This window comes from Psammomys obesus, unplaced genomic scaffold, assembly GCF_907164565.1.
Source record: "Psammomys obesus unplaced genomic scaffold, mPsaObe1.curated_primary_1811, whole genome shotgun sequence".
In the NCBI taxonomy this organism is placed as follows: domain Eukaryota; kingdom Metazoa; phylum Chordata; class Mammalia; order Rodentia; family Muridae; genus Psammomys; species Psammomys obesus.
In genome coordinates this window covers 351,522-371,950 of record NW_026590623.1, presented here as the reverse complement: position 1 = coordinate 371,950, position 20,429 = coordinate 351,522, and the positions used below count along the sequence as shown (strand labels likewise).

At 44.5% G+C, this 20,429-nt stretch overlaps 1 pseudogene; it reads right to left on the bottom strand.

Annotated features, from left to right (window-relative positions):
- Window positions 1-1,404: 1,404 nt before the first annotated feature.
- On the bottom strand, window positions 1,405-19,608 carry LOC129677374 (ribosomal L1 domain-containing protein 1-like; annotated as a pseudogene).
- Window positions 19,609-20,429: the final 821 nt, after the last annotated feature.

Genomic DNA, 20,429 nt, shown 5'->3' with positions numbered 1-20,429 from the left:
TTGGATGCATCTTGCTGTATTTCTTTATGGATAGGCATAATCTGTTTGACTTTATCTTCCTCTATTTCTTCATGCATTGTGTGTTTCCTTCATTATCCTCTTTGTAAGCCCAGATGTAAGGTCATCTTGAATTTCACTTATGTTAGGGTGTCCAGGGCTACTTGTTCCTGGATAACTGGGTTCTGGAGATGCCATATTGCTTTGGCTTTTGTTGATTGCATTTTTATGCTGGCCTCTACTTGTATGGCTGTCTCAGGTGTTGGTTGTTAGTTTCTGATGCCTGCTGGAATCCTGCAGTGGGGCAAATCCACTTGGCAGGACGATGGTCCTGAAGGCCTCCTGAAGGAGGCCTCCTCAGCTTTTTGGGTATGGTCACTTAATGACCCACTGGTCATTCTCAGGGAATTGCCACTGATCTCCTCAGGTGTATGATCTTGTGGTGTATCTGTGGTCATTGGTAATCAGGGAGGCTCTCCTCTCACCAGGAGAAGTCCTGGAGACAGCTGCCTTGCCAGTGGGTTTCTTACTCTGAATTTAGTGAGCTTCTGCTGTTCATACACTGTGTTTGCTGGATGCAGCCCTCTTGAAGAACCAGGGAGCCCCTAGCTTTGGTCAGTTTAGCTAGAGAGACAGGTTGTGCTTTGGAGCAGCATCTGGGGGCTGATCCTGTGGGTCCCAGGTGTCTGCAGGTCTGAGGTTGTAGCTCTGTGCTCCAGTACCCAAGTGGTAATCAGTGGCGGGTGAGCACAGGTGGCTGGAAGCTAGAGCCTGAGGGAACCCAGAAACTTTTCTGGGGATTAGTTGGTTGTCCTGAAGTCAGACCTGATGTTTCCCCAACGGTGGGATTTCCTCCTGACAGGAAAACCTAAGTCTGTGGTGTTTGGGGGTTCACAGTCCTGGGATTGTGAGTACACCATGAAGGTGAAGGCAAGTGGCTCTATGCCAATGACTGAGCCTGCAGGAACTCAGGCACTTTTCCAGGAACTTTTCAGGGGATGGCTGGGTGCCCTGAGTTTGGACCTAGTGTTTCTTTCACCATCGGGTTTACTCCCGACAGGAAACCCAGTCTCTGGTGTTTGGGGGCCCACATTTCTCTCTGGGATGGTGAGTTGGACATGCAGGCATATCTCTGAGCTGATGAATGATCACCTGCTGGAGCCTGGGACTTTTTGCGGGGGTTGTTTGGGTGACCTGAGATCAGTTGGCCCTGATTGCTTCTTTCACTGTAGAGTTTTCTCTCTACTGGAAATCCCAGTCTCTGGTGTGGTGGGGCCCACAGTTGAGTCTGGGATGGTGATCAGAACACACAGACATGTGTCTCCTTGCTGGCAACTAAGTGCTAGCCAGGACCCAGGAACTCTTTCAGGGTTCAGTTAGGTGACCTGACTTGGACCTGATTGTTTCTCACATCATGGGGTTTTCTCTCACCTGGGAAACACAATCACTGGTCTTTTAGGGCCCACAGTTCAGTTTGTTGGTCACTGTGCAGTCACTGCTGTCCTGCTCATCAGACACAGTGTGCTGCCATCTTGGATCCCCCATTGCTGGTCTTTTTCTTGTGGTGTCTTTGGCCATTCGTTAGAGCACAGCTGGTTTTTCACACTAAGTCACCTTGAGTTGAAAGAGATGCAGCATTCTTGGATTTTTTTTCCTTTACATTTTCTTCTTCTTCAACTTTTCTTTTTCATGCTTTCTTTTTTTCCTTTAGTTCTTTTCTCCTCACACTACAGAAGGATTCGATGTTTTCATGCTGAGATTTGACAAACAAGAAAAAGATGGGAAGGGAAAACTACTTCTCAGTTTTCAGAAATAAGAGTTTCACACTCTGCAGTTTCTCTGGCAATTTTTCTGAAAGCATTTTTGAGACAGCCAGGATGTTTAAAGTGATGTGCTGAGTCTCCGTTCCAGTGTAGCCAATAAGTATATTACTGCAAGAACTATGCTTGGAGATGTTTAAGACAGTCCCTGTGATACAGTGGTCAATCTCTTTGGACAGATTCCTCTCAAAAGATTGACAGGTACTGGAACTTTCTTCCTCTGATAAAAATGCTTTCCTATGTGTATAGGCAAATGCTGTCTAATTCTTCCATCAGTAATGAAGGTGTCAAAGCTACCCAACAGTCTGAGCTTGGCTTCATAGGCTTTATATTGTCTTTAAAGTTTTAATTTATTTAATTTTTAATTTATTTTATTTTTTTAACTTTTATTAATTACACTTTATTCACTTTGTATCCCCCATAAACCCCTCCCTCCTCCACTCCCAGTCCCACCCTCCTTTCCCTCTTCTTCATGCATGCCCCTCCCCAAGTCCACTGATAGGGGAGGTCCCCCTCTCCTTCCTTCTGATCTTAGTCTATCAGATCTCATCAGGAGTGGCTGCATTGTCATCTTCTGTAGCCTGGTAAGGCTGCTCTCCCCTCAGGGGGAGGTGATCAAAGAACAGGCCAATCAGTTCATGTCAGAGGCAGTCCCTCTTCCCATTACTATGGAACCTACTTGGACACTGAACTGCCATGGGCTACATCTGTGGAGGGGTTCTGGGTTATCTCCATGCATGGTACTTAGTTGGAGTATGAGTCTCTGGAAAGACCCCTGTGTTCAAATTTTCTGGTTCTGTTGCTCTCCTTGTGTGGTTCCTGTCCTCTCCAGATCTTACTATTTCCACTTCTTTCATAAGATTCCATGCACTCTGCCCAACAGTTGGCCATAAGTCTCAACATCTGCTTTGATAGTCTGCAGGGCAGAGCCTTTCAGAGGCCCTCTGTGGCAGGTTCCTAGGTTGTTTCCTGCTTTCTTCCTCCTCTGATGTCCATCCTCTTTGCCTTTCAGGATTTGGATTGAGCATTTTAGTCAGAGTCCTCCCTCTTGATTAGTTTCTTTAGGTGTACAGATTTTAGTAGGTTTATCCTATGTTATATGTCTATATGAGTGAGTATATACCGTGTGTGTCTTTCTGCTTCTGGGACAGCTCACTCAGGATGATCCTTTCCAGTTCCCACCATTTAACTGCAAATTTCATGATTTCCTTATTTTTCATTGTTGAGTAATATTCCATTGTATAGATGTACCACAATTTCTGCATCCATCCCTCAGTTGAGGGGCATCTGGGCTGTTTCCACCTTCTGGCTATTACAAATAAAACTGCTACACACATGGTTGAGCAAATGTCCTTATTGTGTACTTGAGACTCTTTTGGATATATGCCTTAGGAGTGGTATGGCTGGATCTTGAGAAAGCGCTATTCCTAGTTGTCTGAGAAAGCGCCAGATTGATTTCCAGAGTGGTTGTACAAGTTTGCATTCCCACAAGCAGTGGAGGAGGGTTCCCCTTTCTCACAACCTCTCCAGCATGTGTTGTCACTTGAGTTTTTCATCTTGGCCATTCTGATGGGTGTAAGGTGAAATCTCAGGGTTGTTTTGATTTGCATTTCCCTGATGGCTAATGAGGTTGAGCATTTCTTTAAGTGTTTCTCTGCCATTCGATATTCCTCTATCAAGAATTCTCTGTTTTTAAAAGGGGTAATCTGAGAGACACTGTTAACTCCATGCTTTTTCAAAAGTTTTTTTTAAAAACCTTATGCCTGTTCAGGTGATTCAAAAATCAACTTTGGTAAACAGACTTCTGATGAATCTGATGGAATACTATGAGGCAAAGACGTTCTGACTCAAAGTCCCTTCGCTGGAATTTTCCATAATATCACCATTAAAAACAAACAAACAAACAAACAAACAAACAAAACACGTTCTCATTCTCATTCACAAGCAATTTATTACTGCTTCTTCTGGACTTGGAGTGTGCAAACAGAACTTCCACTGCCGTTCTGATCTGCTCTTCGTCCAGCTGTTCCAGAGCAGTTGGGGCTGCTTGCACTGCTGTAGGTGGTCGCAGTGGCTGCTGAGGCAGCGGGAGAGGCAGACACTGAGCAACTCCGTGACACCTTGTGTAGAACTCAGGAGTTCAACGGCCCACTTTTCCAACCTAATTTTATTAACTTAAGTTTTCTCTTTCTTTTGGTTAGTTTGGCCAAGGGATGTGCAATTTTTCTTTTTTAAAAATTACTTCTTGGAGAATTTAATACAATATATTTTGCTCATAGTCATTCTTCCTATTTCCTCTCAGGCCCATCACATCTTTATCCACCCAACTTTGTGTCCTATTTAAAACAAACAAACAACAACTCCCCCCAAAATGCATCAAGTCCATTGTGTGTAGCCCGTGTACTCTTGAATGTGTGGCCTTTCATTGGAGCATGGACTTACCAGGGTCTACACCCTTAAAGAAAACCAGCCTTCCTTCCCCCAGCAGCAATCAATTGCCAATAGCTCCTTAGCTGAGGGTAGGATTTAAAGTCTGCCTCCGCTCCCCATGCTGGGTTTTGTTTCACTTGAATTCACCTAAGTTATGTGTATGCTGTCAAAATTGCTCTGAGTTCATATATGCAGTTTCCTTTTTTGTATCCAGAAAAAAGTTTCCTTGTAGTCATCCATTGTCATAGCTCTTATAATCTTTCCACACCCCTTTCTACAATAATCTCTGTGCCTTGGAAGGAAGGGTGTATGATACAGACATTTAATTCAGGACTGAGTATGCCACAAGCTCTTAATCTCTCCATGTTAGCCATATGTGTATTTCTGTGTTAATTTCCATGTCCTTCAAAAATTGTGGAAAGGCCACTTCCCAAAATCATGTAAACAAAAACTTGCTAACCAACCTTCGTATAATAAAACCCCTTCTAAAATATACCCAATATATAAAACATGTTTTTTACTGGGCCAGTCAGCGTCAGTCTAAGACTGATGGCAAATACAAGCCAGATTTGAGAACCAGGGGAGTGAGTAAAACTGTCCCTCTTCCATTCATCCTTAGCTTGGAGTCGCAGTGCTTGGACCTCTGTAGGAACACAGTGCTTGCCTCGGTAGGAACACAGCCTGGTTTTATGTGGTCTCTGACTCTGCCCGGAAGCATGCCCCCCAGATCCATTCTTAACCCTCAAACAATGAGAGACTGAATTACCGCTACTAAGAACACTTCAAAATTAAACCTATCTGTAATGAAAGATACATCATTGGATGGAATAATAGTAGTAAAGCCCCTCTCCACAAATCTACAGGGACCCCTGCTAAAGAACTGTTTTGGCATTGTTGGTTTTTAATCTCCTTTCACCTGTAAAGACTCGGTGGAATTGTATTCCTTCCAGTATAGGTGGCCCCCAAGTACATATCCTATTTATAATGCGCTACTTTTTTAGAAACAGCCAATAGAGCATGCAAAGAGGCCTTGATGCTGTCGGAATATGGCACTCTCTTGTCACCATCAGAGCAACCATTACCCAGAGGACAAAACTTCTGGCTGCCTTTTCTGCCTTCAAATCATTCCCAGATTTGACCCTTTTGATGTACTAACTGCTTCTCACTATGTGGCTCAAGCCATCCCACACTATTGTTTCAAGCCACCCTGGTGCATGCCTCAGACCCCCTTCGTTGTCATCCGTATTTACCCCCTTCAATGCCTCCTTCACAGTCTCATTCCGTTTTTATTCAGTAAATATGATTTGACTCAGAATTACCTGCCCCCACCTCGCTGACTGCCCTGCCATGTCCTTTTATCAACGTGCTCTTGCTTCTCATTCCTTCTTTCATGAAGGAGCTAAAACGTTACAAAAACAAACCCAGTAATCACAGGTACAAACTCAACCAATTGCAACTCCCTCAACTGCCAATTAGTTACTGTGTCCTACCATCCCAAGATGAGTGAAACCCCCATGCTCTTAATCCTAATGATCCTTGGCAAGTAGATGTGACTCACATAAATGCCTTTGGCAATTTTAAATTTCTTCATGTTTGTGTTGATTCCCTTTCAGGCTTTCTCTGTACTACTACTCAAACACAGGCTTCTGCTCCAGCTGCTCAAACACATGAGTCTGTTTGAACTGTTCGCAGACACATACTGACTGCTTTCTCTATAATGGGAGTCCCCAAAATAGACAAAAACAGTCAGTGGTCCTGATTATGTATCTAAAACATTCATCTCTCTGTCAGCATTGGGAAATATCACTTGTGGAATTCTCTAAAACCCCCAAGTACAAGCTTTCATTGAACAAGCTCATTACTCAAGAATCTAATACATAAACAAAAAAAAAAAAGGGGGGGGGATAAGGGATCAACTGCTCAGGAGCAACTGGCCAAGACAATTTATTTATTTTTATTTTTTTTAATCTTTAAAGATTTATTCATTTATTTATTGTGTAGATGATGTTCTGCCTGCATGTACACCTGCACACCAGAAGAGGGCACCAGATCTCATTATAGATGGTTGTGAGCCACCATTGGTTGGTAGGATTTGAACTCGGGACCTCTGGAAGAGTAGCCAGTGCTCTTAACCTCTGGGCCATCTCTCCGGCCCCATTTACATTTTATACATGAGCCTACAGTGGGAGAAAGGCCACAGCCACATAATAAACAAAGGAACTTCTGTGCTTATAATTCCATCATTACAATTTCATTCGCAGTCAATGTTTAAGAATACAAACAGCTACCGTGGTGTTTTCTGAAGTTAGCTTAGTCGCTGTGGAATTCCAAAGTCACTTCCCATGACAAGAGGAGCCAGAAGCCGTTAGAGAGAGCTCCTGCGTGCATATAAACTACAGCAAAGTGTGTGTTCATGTCTGTGAGTGAGTGTGTGTGTGCGTGTGTGATGGGTGGGTGTCCGCTGTGTGTATAGTATGTATTAGTGTATAGTGGGCGTAGTGTGCTAGGGGAGGTTGCTGTATATTTATATAGTATGTGTAAATAAGGTGTATATGCCTGCTGGGGTGTAATGTGTGTGTGGTGACCATATTGGATGTGTATGTGTATGTGTGTGGTGTGGTGTAGGGATGCGATGTGGGAGGGGTCGTGTGTGTGCGTGTGGGGCGTGAGGGTGGGGGTACATATGCATTATGTATATTGATTTATACCCACTTAGAGTTCTTGGGAGACATCCAGAGAGCACAGAGGAGGGCAGGGAGCATTTCTAGGGAGCAGCCAGACCTTACGGGCTCCTTGTTGCTGGCAATGTTGGTGCCGTCACCCCACTTCCCCAGTATTCTCGACACTACCCTGCAGCTTTGGCCAGGTGTTCACGTGCACCTCAAGTGGCATGATGGCTTCCTTCATCACCTACCACCTTTTCTCTGCCTGGAGAACGCCTTTGGAATGCGCACAGTGAAGGCAGCACATAAATGCGGGGCACTGGCCCCTGGGCCGTGTCTACAGTGAAGGCTAGCACCTAGGGAATAAATGCCTGTGTTCATCTTCTGCTGGAGGATACTTCTGTGGCATGTTTCATCTTGAAACAAAGGGTAGCCCATGAGACTGAACCCCAACTTCCCAACATGGGGACCTACTCACTAATCCCATTGGTTGCTCCTCCTTGCCTGCCTCACCTCTCTCTCCTGCTTTGCGCTTCTGGGGGAACATTTCGATCAAACCAAACCCAGAGCCATGTTTTAGGATCAAAAATTCATATTCAGATAGCTAGACAGGGAAGGAAAGGGAAGGAGACAGGACTGACAGGTCCCAGCAATGACCAAGTTGTGGAAAAGACCAAACCCTCTAGTGTAAAGGCCTACACTCTCTGGAGGTTGTTATAAGTTGCAGTCTGCCAAGGGTGTCTGTATTAGGGGAAACAAAAGGAGGAATCTTGCTTGGGTGTGTGGTAGAGCTTTAAAACTGAGCCAGGGTCTGCAGACTCTGATGAGAGAGAAAAAGAGAGAGAGATTGAGATTGAGAGAGAGACAGCAAGGTGGAAGAATGTCGGAGGGAAAAGGATGCTCACTCCATTCTGACCGAGCAGCAAACACACCACATAGGGTTAAATCTTAGAAGCCATGAGTTTACCTCAAGGAGGAAGGCATGGCCCAGAATTTCTGTTCTTACTGACCCATTATTTCCTCTGATCTCACACAAGTTTCTTTCACATGCTACAGTGGTGGTGAAACTGATGTACAATGAAAGTGGCCACAGTTTAAGCCAAGGCAATTTCTACTTCAAAGTTTTTAAGCTGTTCCTCTCAATTCCACCTCACCCCTAACACCTGAAGACAAACACCACAAGAAGCAAGAAGTTTGACCATAACCCATGGTTTTATATAAACTTCCTCAAGGTTCCAAACAATGCATGGGTCCTGTTCCCCTCATTGTGGAGGCCAAGGCTTCACATATGTGCTTTCTCCTACAGGATCTCCCTGGATCCCAGCATTGCTCATAAAGCTGCACCATGAGTTGGCCCCAGAAGAAAAGAACTGAGCAACAAAAGAGGGACCTAGCCCGTCTCCTGAACTTCAGTAATGTATTGAAAACTCCATTGCCTGGGATGCGCTTCTGCAAGAGATGATGTGAACATTACCAATCACTTCAATCTCCAACCCACCATCCAATGTGGAGAAGCATCAAAAACTTGATCAGTGCGGCAGAGTGTCCTTGAGAACAATGGGTCTGAAAAAAACCAGTGACTGCTACAATCTCTCTCAATTCCATAAGGTAACACTCCTTATTCTCTTTACTTTCCTGTCTCTTCTTGCTTCAGCTCCACGTGTATACTGGGGACCTGTGGCTAAAATCTCTTCCCTGGGGGAGAGGTAAGTAAATTCTACTCTTCTTCCAAGGTCCCAACAACAAACCCAGGCTTGATTCCTCAATATTCACTCTGGGGATCTGTGGTGGTTTGAATGAGAATGGCCCTATATATTTGGAGATATTGTCCTCAGTTGGTGGAACTGTTGCAGGCCATTTTCAGTGTGCCACTTTCTCTGCCTCCTACTTGTGAATCAGGATGCAAACTCTCAGTTGTTCCAGCCATCATGCCTTTGTTCTACAACCACAAACTGAACTGTAACCCTCTAAAACAGTAAGCCCCAAATAGACCCTTTCTTTTACAAGTTGCCCTGGTCTTGGTGTATTGCCATAGCAATAGAAAAAGAACTATGACAGGAGCCAATGAGCTCCTTACATAGCAAAGGTGAAGGGTTACATAAGGTGATGTGGGCACTCTTCCCCCAACAGGCTTACCCAGAAAGAATGAGGGCTTTCCCATAGCCATAAAAAATGAAGCCCTGGCCTCTGTACACTCTGTCCCCTCCCCCAGGCCATGTTCTGAGTTTGCAGTCAGTCAGTAGGGAACGGTTGGATACTGGGAAGGGGATAACTATCCAAAAGCCCAGATGGGTTGATCTTTTGCAAAGGGACATAGTTGAATGCTCCCAAATGACAGTTGCTCATTTCAGAGGACAGGGACAAATGACAAGCCCATGTTCTTAAACTCCCTCAACTTATGCCAGTATTTCAATCTGAACCAGAAACTCCACTAAGCACCAATGACACAGTGGTCACTGGAGATACTTTCTCCACTCAGTCTTCTTATCTACTTACAAGATTACATACAGTTTCCTCTAAACAAATTCCATGGATTCCCTTGGAAAATGCATGCACTCTTTCCTCCATAGACATCCCTATATGTCTATAAGGCCATATAATGTCCATTTTGTGCTCATATGGAACTACAGTGGCATATGAATCTCCTATATCAAAATGACTCCCAAGACCAGATGATAGATATAATCAATCCATCTATACTTTAGCCAAACAGTTAGTTTCCTTGGATATCCAATCCTTGTAAAAGCCAAGCCACCTTAAAGCCTTCACCAAATCCTAAAAGGGCACTCTTACTCTATTCTTAATTTGGATAGCTGTACTCACCTGGCTATGCAGAAGAAATACTACCTAGTAAAGAAGTGTTAGGGCCAAGTGGTGGTAGTGCACACCTTTAATCCCAGCACTAGGGAGACAGGAGCAGGCAGATCTCTTAGTTAAAGGCCAGCCTGGTCCATAGGGTGAGTTCCAGGACAGTCAGGGCTACAGAGAGAAACCCTGTCATTAAAACAAACAAACAAACAAACAAAAAAGTGTTAAATAATGGGCTGCCTGCTAATCTAAATTTGATACTTTCTAGTGTTAAATTATGAGATTATACCATTGCTTTAACATGCTAATTTCTCTGACCTACACTGGGGCACAGGATTTGCTTGACCCATTCTCTATCTCCATCAGAATAACTTCCTACCACTCTACTCATATTCTAAAGCCTCTCTCTGGTGTTTGGCTCGTCCTCTTTTTCCTAGGTTACTAAAGAAGGGAAAGAACTAGCCCTCTAAAGTGGGAGTACCTCTGGCTATGGAATGAAACTGAGACTAATGTTATGACCTGCACCTCCCAACCTTCTATTCTAGCTGTCACTTCACTTCATTCTTACCCAAACTTCTTCTCATTATTCTGTGAGTCTGTATCCTGGATGTACATGACTTACACCTTGTCTAACTCAACAAAATGTCACAGATTTGAAATTTACTTCTATATGAAATCTTAATCAGTGAGTCCATGTCTAGATTTCTGTTCATCTGGCTCACCCATGTCATAGGAGATCTGCTTTATAATAATGTAATCATGCCCTTGAACGTATGTGTAAAAAAAAATCTATTAGAATGATTATTGCAGCTTTTCTATCTGCACAGCCATCGTTGCAATGCTGCCATGGCAGCGGTAGCCCTATCCAAACTGCAATAACTGTAAATTCCTATCTTCAAAACATCATTAGTGAATTAGAAAAAAAAAAACCCATACTGATTCTCTTAGTTAGGATTTCTATTGCTTATCCAGAATTTCTATTGCTGTGAAGACCGTGAACACAGCCACTCTTACAAAGGGAAGAATTTAATTGGGGCTGTCTTGTAGTTCAGAGGTTTTGTCCATTGTCACTTGGAAGGATGCAGGCAGACATGATGTTGGAGAAGTTGCTGAGAGTTCTACATTAGGACTGGCAGGCAGGAGAGAGAGAGATTGGACTTCACTTGGCCTTATGAAACCTCAAAGCCCACCCCCAATGACAGACTTCCTCCAACAAGGCCATACCTCCCAATAGTGCCACTCACTGTAAGCCTACGGGGGCCATTTTCAATCAAACCACCACACTGACCAACAAATCTGTAAAAGAGAGCCAAGCATAGTGGCCCACAGCTTTAATCCCAGCACTCAGGAGGCAGAAACAGGTGGATCTCTCTGAGTCTGAGGCAAGTCTGGTCGACATTCTGACTTCCAGGATAGCCAAAGTAAATAGTAACACCCTGTCTCAAAAAAACAAGAAAAAAAATCTTTAAAAGATTAGATGTTCTTGAATCTGCTGTTTTGTGGCTTCGAGAACACCATGTAGTTTTTCGGCTCCACCAGCAGCTTCAATGTGACACAGGTTTTTACTATATGTGTGTCACTCCTTTCCTTCCTAGTTAGCTAAACTCAGAGATGGAATAACGCCTATAAAATACCTTGAAATGGTGTTTAGTTTCCCTTTAGAACAAGACATTTCTGCCTTAAATAAGCACACTTCTCTTTCTTAAAAAAAACTCAAACAAACACAAAATGCATCTTTATCCAGACTTTACTGAAATAACTAATTTCTAATTGGTTTTCACGATTACACCTTATGACGTGGTCTTTCAGTCTGGTGTCACGGCACATGCATTTGATCCCAGAAAATGGGGAGCACAGGCAGGTGGATCTCTGTGTTCAAAGTCAGCCTGTTCTACAAAGCAAGGCAAATGAAAGCTAAACAAAGAAACCATGTCTTGAAAAAAAAAAGATGTGGTCTTTTATAGGAATAACCATCCTGTTTGTCTGTATTCTCCTTGAAGTTCTATCATGATTTGTTCAAGTTTTCAAAAGGACCACCTGGAATAAAGTGCTGCTGTCCTTCAGTATGCCATAAGTTATCCATAACATGCTTCTTTAAAAAAAAAAAACAAGAGAAAAGGGATATCTTTGCTGAGTATAGTAGTCTGGGTTGGCATTTGTCTTTTAGAAACTGAAATACATCTGTCGAATCCTTCCTGACTTTTGAAATTTCAGTTATTGTTATTCTGATGGACTACTACTTGTATATGACTTGGTATTTCTCTCTTGTTGCTTTTAAGACACTTTTGGTTCTGTATATTTAGTAGTTTACTTAGAATGTGATGATAGGAAGTTCTCTTCTTTTAATTAATTAACTTATATATGTATGTTTTTATTTATTTATTCTTCTCTCAAACATAACATCCTGATTGACCATATTTTTACCTCCCTCTACACCTCTGCATCTGTTCTCACCTCTTCTCTCCCCCAGATCCGCTCCTCCTCCATTTTCCTTCAGAAAAGAGCAGGCCTCCCAGAGATAGCAATCAAACATGGCATATCAAGTTACAGTAAGACCAGCCACCTCCCCTCATATTAAGGCTGGACAAGGGAACCCAGTAGGATAAAAGGGGTCCCAAAAGCTGAGTCAGGGACAACCCCTGCTGCCACTGTTAGGAGTCCCACGGGAATATCAAGCTACACAACAGTAACATATATGCAGAGGATCTAGCTCATAGCTATACAGGCTCCCTGATTGTCGCTTCCGTTTCTGTAAGCCCCCATGAGCCTTGTTTAGTTGATTCCGTGGGTCATGTTCTTATAGTGTCCTCTACCCCTCTGACTCCTACAACCCTTCCTTCCCCTCTTCTGTGTGATTCCCGAGCTCTACCTAATGTTCGGCTGTGGGTATGTGCATCTCCTCCCATCAGTTGCTGACAGTTGAGATAGCCATCGGTCTGAGTACAACAGAATATCATTAGGAATCATTTCATTGACTTTTATTTTCCCTATCATATCTCATGTCTCTGGGCTATCCAGTCCCTGATTCCTAGTCAATCCAGGCAGTGTCAGGCATGAGCTCCCTCTCGTGGCCTGGATGTGAAGTTGGACCAGTCACTGGTTGGCCACTCCCACAAGTTCTGCCTCCCCCCCCCCCCCCATTACCCAACACATCAGGCAGGCAGGACAAACTGTAGGTCGAAGGTTCTGTGGATGGGTTGATGTCCCAGTCCGCCGCTGGAAGCCATGCCTAGTTATAGAAGATGGCTTGTTCCGGCTCCATATCCCCATTATAATGAGTCTTCTCTAGGGTCACCCTTCTGGATTCCAGGGAGTCTCCACTGCAGTAGATTTCCACATACACCCCAAGTACTTCCTAATTCCAGTCATCTAACCCTGTACTCTCTCCCTCCACCCCTCCAATATGAACCCTCCTGCTCTCATCCCCACTCATCCCCAGCTCACCCACAAAAATCTATTCTATTTCCCCTTCCCACGAAGATCCATGTGTCTCCCCTTGAGTCCTCCTTGTTACTTAGCTTCCTTGGGTCTGTGGACTATAGCATGTTTATCCTTTACTTTATAACTAGTATGCTCATAACCACCTGTGACACCAGTTCCAGGAGACCCAATAATCTCTTTTTACCTCCCAGGTAAGGTACCTGCACACACATGGCATGCATACACATATATATTAATAACTTTTCTATTACTGTGACGAGACACTATGACCAAGGATACTTATAAAAGAATGCATTTAATTGGAAGAAATCATTTCCAGTTTCAGTGAACGATTCCATGACCATCATGGTGGGGAGTGGTGGCAGCAGGCAGGCAGACTTGGTACTGCAGCACCAGTAGCTGAGAGCTTACACCGTGCTCTGCAAGTTAAATGAGTGGGGTGGGGGCAGATCTGGCATGTGAAACCTCAAAGCCCACTCCCAGCGACATATCTCCTCCAACAAGGCCACACTTCCTAATCCTTCCTAACATTCCACTAACTTGGGACCAAGCATTCAAATATATGAGCCTGTTGGAACCATCTTCATTCAAATCACCACACACATAGAAGTAGAGCTTTAAATAAAACATTCAGTACTACAGTGACTCTGAAAAAAAAATGGTGGTAGATAAATTACAGGGAACATTTGCGATACTGTTAAGACCAGCAGGTTGTAGAGATTATTAAAATTATGCAAGGTTATAATTAAGAAGTAAAATAGGAGGGGATTAAAAAAGATGAGAGAAAAAAAGATGTAGGAGTAAGAGACAGCCTATAGGAGATATAACTAAAGAGTATAGTAAAGAATGTCTTATAATAAGCTGGGTTGATAAACGAGTACTTCTAAAACCTAACTGAGCAACATGTAAACAAAAACAAAGCCATCACGAAACATACGCACAAGAGTAGAAATTAAATAATAGAAAGCAAGAAATAAAAATACTTTTGTAATGAACAGCAATACACTTGTGATTAGTTGCAAGGTGAAGCTCTTAGATTCCTCCGATTCTGACAGGTTTCATATGAGGAAGGGCAAGTGGGAGTCTTGGTCTCTGCAGCCTCAGTGTTCTTTGGGATCTGATGAGAGCGGTGGGCTTTTTAAGTGTTTTCCTAGTGGTTTGCTCGGGCTTCTGCATCATCTGGACCTCTTGTGGTGCTGAAGGGTGTGTGAGGTGCAGTCTTTACCTCCAAGTTTCTGCTGCTCTGCTGGACAGATTTACCCAGCAGGCAGCCATGGAGAGGGCTTCCTGCTGGGCTGTGATTCTCAGCTTTCCTGCCTGTGCTCCCATAACACTGTTGACTACTCTTTCTTCACTCCATCATTTGCACTGTTCTTTGGTACCATTCTACTCTCAACTTCCATCAGTCACACTTTCAAGTATGCATGATATTATTAATTACAGTGACCATGCAGAGAGGTAGCTCTTAACATGTTCCTCCTACCTGAAAATTTTCTCTTTATTTTTCATTTCACTCTCCTTTTATAGACAGGGTCTCATTACATAGCAATTGGTTGTCCTAGATCATGCTCTATATACCAGGCTGGTTTCAAATTCAGAGATCCACCTGCTTCTGCGTCCTGAGTGCTCGAATTAAAGGCATGCACCATCGCGCCCAGCCTAACTGAAGTTTTTATATCCTAGACCAACATCACAAACGTGCCCCATCCTTCTTAAACACCTTTCTATATGCCATGCCACATGTCTGAATTTTTAAATATGAGGGTTTTTCAATCTGAAATACAAATGAAATCATTAGTATTTGTATTTCTTCACAAAAAAAAATTTAAAAAGAATGGACACTTTTCAACTCATGTTATAATGTACAGATAACCATGGTACCAATGCTGATAATGGCATTTTAAGAGTGGAAGGTCTATGGTCAAACATACATGCCTAAACAGTGAAAATCTGAAGCAGAAAGCTAGCAAACTTGATCCCTGCAAGAAATCACAAGGAAGGCACAAAATAGATGAAAACATGTTGCTCACACTCAAAGTGAAAAGTAAATGTCACCACCTTTGAGAGGCAGTGACCTTGCAGAGTCACTGACTGCCTCTCAACATATTTCCTAAAAATGTTTCTTTAAACATTTCAAAAACATTTCCAAAAAACTTAACATTTACACAAAAATGTATGGTTTCCTTTAAGACACGGTTAAAGACCCATCAGTGTAAGTAACCCAGTATTTACTTACCCCCAAATTCTTGGGGGGAGGGGGTTGTTGTTGTTCTTGGTTTTTTGAGACAGGGCTTCTCTGTGTAGCCTTGGCTGTCCTGGACTCGCTTTGTAGGGCTAGGCTAGCCTTGAACTCACAGCAGTCTATCTAACTCTTCCTCTCTGAGTGCTGGGATTAAAGGCATGCAACAATACAGCCATCTTGGATTTTTTCTTTTTTTCTTTATATTTTTATTAAGTACAGTTTATTCACTTGGCTTCCCACCTGTAGCTCCCTCCCTCCTCCCTTCCCAATCCTACCCTCCCTCTCTCTTTTCCACCCATGCCCCTCCCCCAGTCCACTGATAAGGGAGGTCTTCCTCCCCTTCCTTCTGATCCTAGTCTATCAGGTCCATCAGGAGTGACTGCATTGTCCTCCTCTGTGGCCTGGTAAAGCTGCTCCCTCCTCAGGGGGAGGTGATCAAAGAGCAGGCCAATCATTTCATGTCAGAGACAGTCCCTGTCCCCATTACTACGGAGGCCACTTGGAACTTGGAACCCACTGAAATGCCATGGGCTACATCTGAGCAGGGGTTCCAGGCCATCTCTATGAATGGTCCTTGGCTGGAGTATCAGTCTCAGAAAAGACCCCTATACCCAGATTTTTTGGTTCTATTGCTCTCCTTGTGGAGCTCCTGTCCTCTCCAGGTCTTTCTATCTTCTACTTTCATAAGATTCCCTGCACTCTGCCCAAAGTTTGGCTATAAGTCTCAGCATCTGCTTTGATACCCTGCAGGATAGAGTCTTTCAGAGACCCTCTGTTGTAGGTTTCTCTCCTATTCCCTGTTTTCTCCCTCCTCTGATGTCCATCCTCTTTGCCTTTCTGAATGAGGATTGAGCATCTTGGCCAGAGTCCTCTTTCTTAATAAGCTTCTTTAGGTGTACAGATTTTAGTATGTTTACCCTATATTATATGTCTAATATCCACTTATGTGTGAATATATACCCTGTGTGTCCTTCTGCTTCTGGGATACCTCACTCAGGAGGATCTTTTCCAGTTCCCACCATTTGCCTGCAAATTTTATGATTTCCTTTTTTTTTAAATTGCTGAGTAATATTCCATTGTGTAGATGTACCACAATTTCTGTATCCATTCCTCCGTTGAGGGGTATCTGGGTTGTTTCCTGGTTCTGGCTATTATAAATAAAGCGGCTACAAACATGGTTGAGCAAATGTCCTTATTGTGTACTTGAGCATCTTTTGGGTATATGCCTAGGAGTAGTATAGGTGGACCTTTAGGAAGCGCTATTCCTAGTTGTCTGAGAAAGCGCCAGATTGCTTTCCAAAGTGACTGTACAAGTTCACATTCCCACCAGCAATGTAGGAGGGTTCCCCTTTCTCCACATCCTTTCCAGCATGCAACACAACCATCTTAACCCCAAATTCTTTTTTTAATTTAATTTAATTTTTTGTATTATTAGTTACATTTTATTAACTCTGTATCCCAGCTGTATCCCGCTCTCTTATTCCCTCCCAATCCCACTCTCCCTCCCTCATCTCCACCCTGCCCCTTTCCAAGTCCACTGATTGGGAAGGCCCTCTTCCCCTTTCATCTGACCCTGTTTCATCAGGTATCTTCAGGACTGGCTGCAAAGTCCTCCTCTGGGGCCTAACAGGACTGCTCCTCCCTTGGGGGGTGGGGAGGCCAAAGAGCCAGTCATTGAGTTCCTGTCAGAAATAGTCCCTGTTCCCCTTACTATGGGAAACCAATTGGTTACTGAGCTACCACGGGCTACATCCTAGCAGAGGTTCTAGGTTATATCCATACATGGTCCTTGGTGGAGTGTCAGTTGCAGAAGAGACCCCTGTGCCCAGATATCTTTGTTAACCTCAAATTCTTAACATCTCTGGATGGAGTACTTCACTCCATGCCCAGACAGACCCACACAACTATCAATTTGTTTTTCTATCCCTAAAGTAGATTTTTCCATGCCATGAACCTGTGTCTCACAGAATGTAGCCTTTTGCATTTGGCTTCCTCCTCAGCAAGGGACACATAGTGGACTTCTAAAGGGGCAATGCACTGTTGCTGCACCTGTGACATAATTTCCCAGTTTGATTACTCATTGTAAGCACACCTGATGAATTGTAGGCTCAGGTTTTTTGCACTTATAAGTGACATGTTCAATGTGACCCAATTTAAGTTTTCCATCTTGGTAAGGCCTATTCCTCACACCAACCATTCACCTGCAAGTGGAAGTGAATGATTCTTGAAAAAGTCAAGAGACATTTCAAAGTCAGGTGACCCCAGGAAAGCCAGAGAGGAGAGAATGGTTAGGGACAAACGGAGGTCCCAAGGCTGCCAGTGTTGTGCTTCTTTGCTCTGGGTGATGGCCACGGGGGATTTCTATCATGCCCAGACACAGGGTGCCCTTCCCACCATGAGACTAGTGTGACAGGAACACTACAGGTATGCTTCCAACAGTCACATGGTGGTCACAACATCCAAGGGCATGTGGCCATAGGTGGCCCACAGGAGTGTTTCCCCTTTGGAGGAAATGGCTGATGGGAAAATGCAGAGAAGGAAAGAGCTACTGGAAATTGATGACAACTGTATGTAAAGTGGGTAAGGATCACCCAGGAGTTGAAGACAGCAAACTGGAACTTGTGCAGTGATTTTCCACCGTGACTCTTTTTTTTTTTTCTTTTTATAATTTATTTATTTTACGTGCATTAGCGTTTGTCCGTGCCAGGGCTTTGGATCTTGGTGTTAACAGACAGTTGTGAGCTGCCATGTGGGTGCTGGGAATCGGCAGGTCCTCTGGAAGAGCAGCCAGCACTCTTTAACTGCTGAGCCATTGCTCCAGCCCCTCCCACAGTGACTCTTACACTATGGCTGTCATGTCACAGTCCCATATGCAGAGCACTGAGCCTCTGCACAGATGACTGTGGCTGCCTGGCTCCGGGGAGCCAGGCTTGGGGGTCTTATCTGAACCTTGAAAAGGGGACCATCTATTCTGTCACCAAAGTTCCAGGCCGTGTTTAGAAAGGAACTCATGGGAGCACTGGCTTTCAGTCCCAGTGGGATGTTTCTAGGGGCTCCCCAGTGCTAGAACAGCAAAGGTAGGCACACAACCTAGCCACACTCTGCAAGGCCCTCACAGAGCTGAGTTGCAGCAGGAGGCAGGATAGAGCCTGGGTGCTCTCCCAAGCACACCATCTTCTTGTGAGGGGGGGTGAGGGAAGGAATGATGTGTAGGCTGCCTTCCTGTGCTTAGCTGGTTAGCTTCTCATGTTATGAAGCAGGAGCTCTCTGGGGTACCAGGCATATCCTACACTAAAGGACAACCAGGTGGGATTACTACAGTGAAAGTAGAAAATGAAAGGGATCAGGTAGCTGTGGAATGTATGTCAGGGTGTCCCCTCTAGACACCATAGGTTGAGTTCAGGGAGACAACACATAATACTGATGGTAGGACAATCATAGACCTCAGAGCCTGAATGGACATGGACAGAGAGGACTCAAACCACCGACTCAGAGAGCCTCCTCAAGAAGGTGGCCTGGGTTCCTCAGGCTGTGGCTCTCATCCTGAGCCACGCGGCTACTTCTGGCAGGGCTAAGAGCTAAGTGAAGTCCGACAGATGTTGCAGCTGGGCTTTTGGCAGCCTGCACAAGTCAGTCGGTCCTGGCTGTTGTGCATTCTAGTACCAGGCACTGTTCTTGCAGGCTCAGGGCCTTTGTCGCCAGTGCAGCTGCGTGCTGAAGCCATGGCAGGATACCAATGGCCCTGTGAAAATGACCTGCCAGCCCTGCCCCTACCCTCTGACCACACAGCCTTTCTCTGCTTATTCAGACCTACTGCGGCCCAATATTGCTGCTGTGACAGCAGGCTGATCCTGCTGTCTGACATTGTGACATCAGGCTGATCCTGCTGCCTCTAGTGGGAGGAAGTGGCAGGTTTCCAGGTTCAGTTCTGAAACATAAAATTGGGCCCCATTGGAAAGCAGGAGACAGGAAGGTCCTCATCATTCCATTCCCCACCCTGTCTCAGCTTTTAAGGCGATTCCTTAAAATTCTGCTCCCCATATTTTAAGGTAAGAACCTTACCAATTCAACCATCACCCCAGGACAAGATATTTTCATCCCAGAGAAGGATCAAGAGCCTACTCTAGCAGTTCCAACCCTTTGACAGCACTCACCTTTGGGCAGTGAGTTCGCTGATTTCCACTCTCTTCTCCTCCATGCTCACCATGTTTTAGGGCCTGAAGCACCACTCTAGCAAACACCAACTCTGCCTTCTGAGGATTTGATCCTTTACAGACTGGGGACCCACCCCTACACCTGCTACTCCCCAAGTCAGACCTTTCTTCAAGGGTAATCACAAGCCACTCACAGATTTACAAGCATGCACAGCCTGTGAATAGACTCAATGGCCCTGAATTTTCTTTTCACCTGTTCCCTGCATGAAATGAACAATCTCTGGTGAATGGGAGGTGACAGAACCTTCTCCTGCCTGACCTCATGCAACCAAAGATCTGCCTGTGAGTTCCTGCCAGGTTCTGGGGCCTGGATCAAGGGCCCCAAAGCTTCCCAACTCTCTGTGATGCTAACTTCAGAACATGGGGCTCAGGTAGAGGTCCTTCGGCCTCAGGAGACAATCTGGAAGACAGACCTGGGATATGTAAGTATCATACCCAGGAAAACCTGTGCCATGCGGGAGGTCCAAAGTTGCCTGGTGGCTGCCATGCTTGCATGTGTGGATGCATCGTCTCAGCAACCAATGAGAGCAGAAGAAAGGCAGTTGGCTGGTCTGTATGAGAGGATGTAGTGGTTCTGGTCCCTGACCCTCCTCTCTTAAGCTGCTAGTGAGCAGTCCCTCCAGATTGGCTCAGAGAAGCCACTTAACCACCATCTCCAGCTCCAGAGAAGAACAGGTGACATTCTGTTTTCTCTCCAACCCATTTCCCCACCATGAGTTGCTCCAACTTTGTTTTGCTCCACTCCCCACTGGGGTGTTATCTTGGTCTGCATCCCGATAATACAATGGGTGAGGGGTAAATCAAAGGACACGAA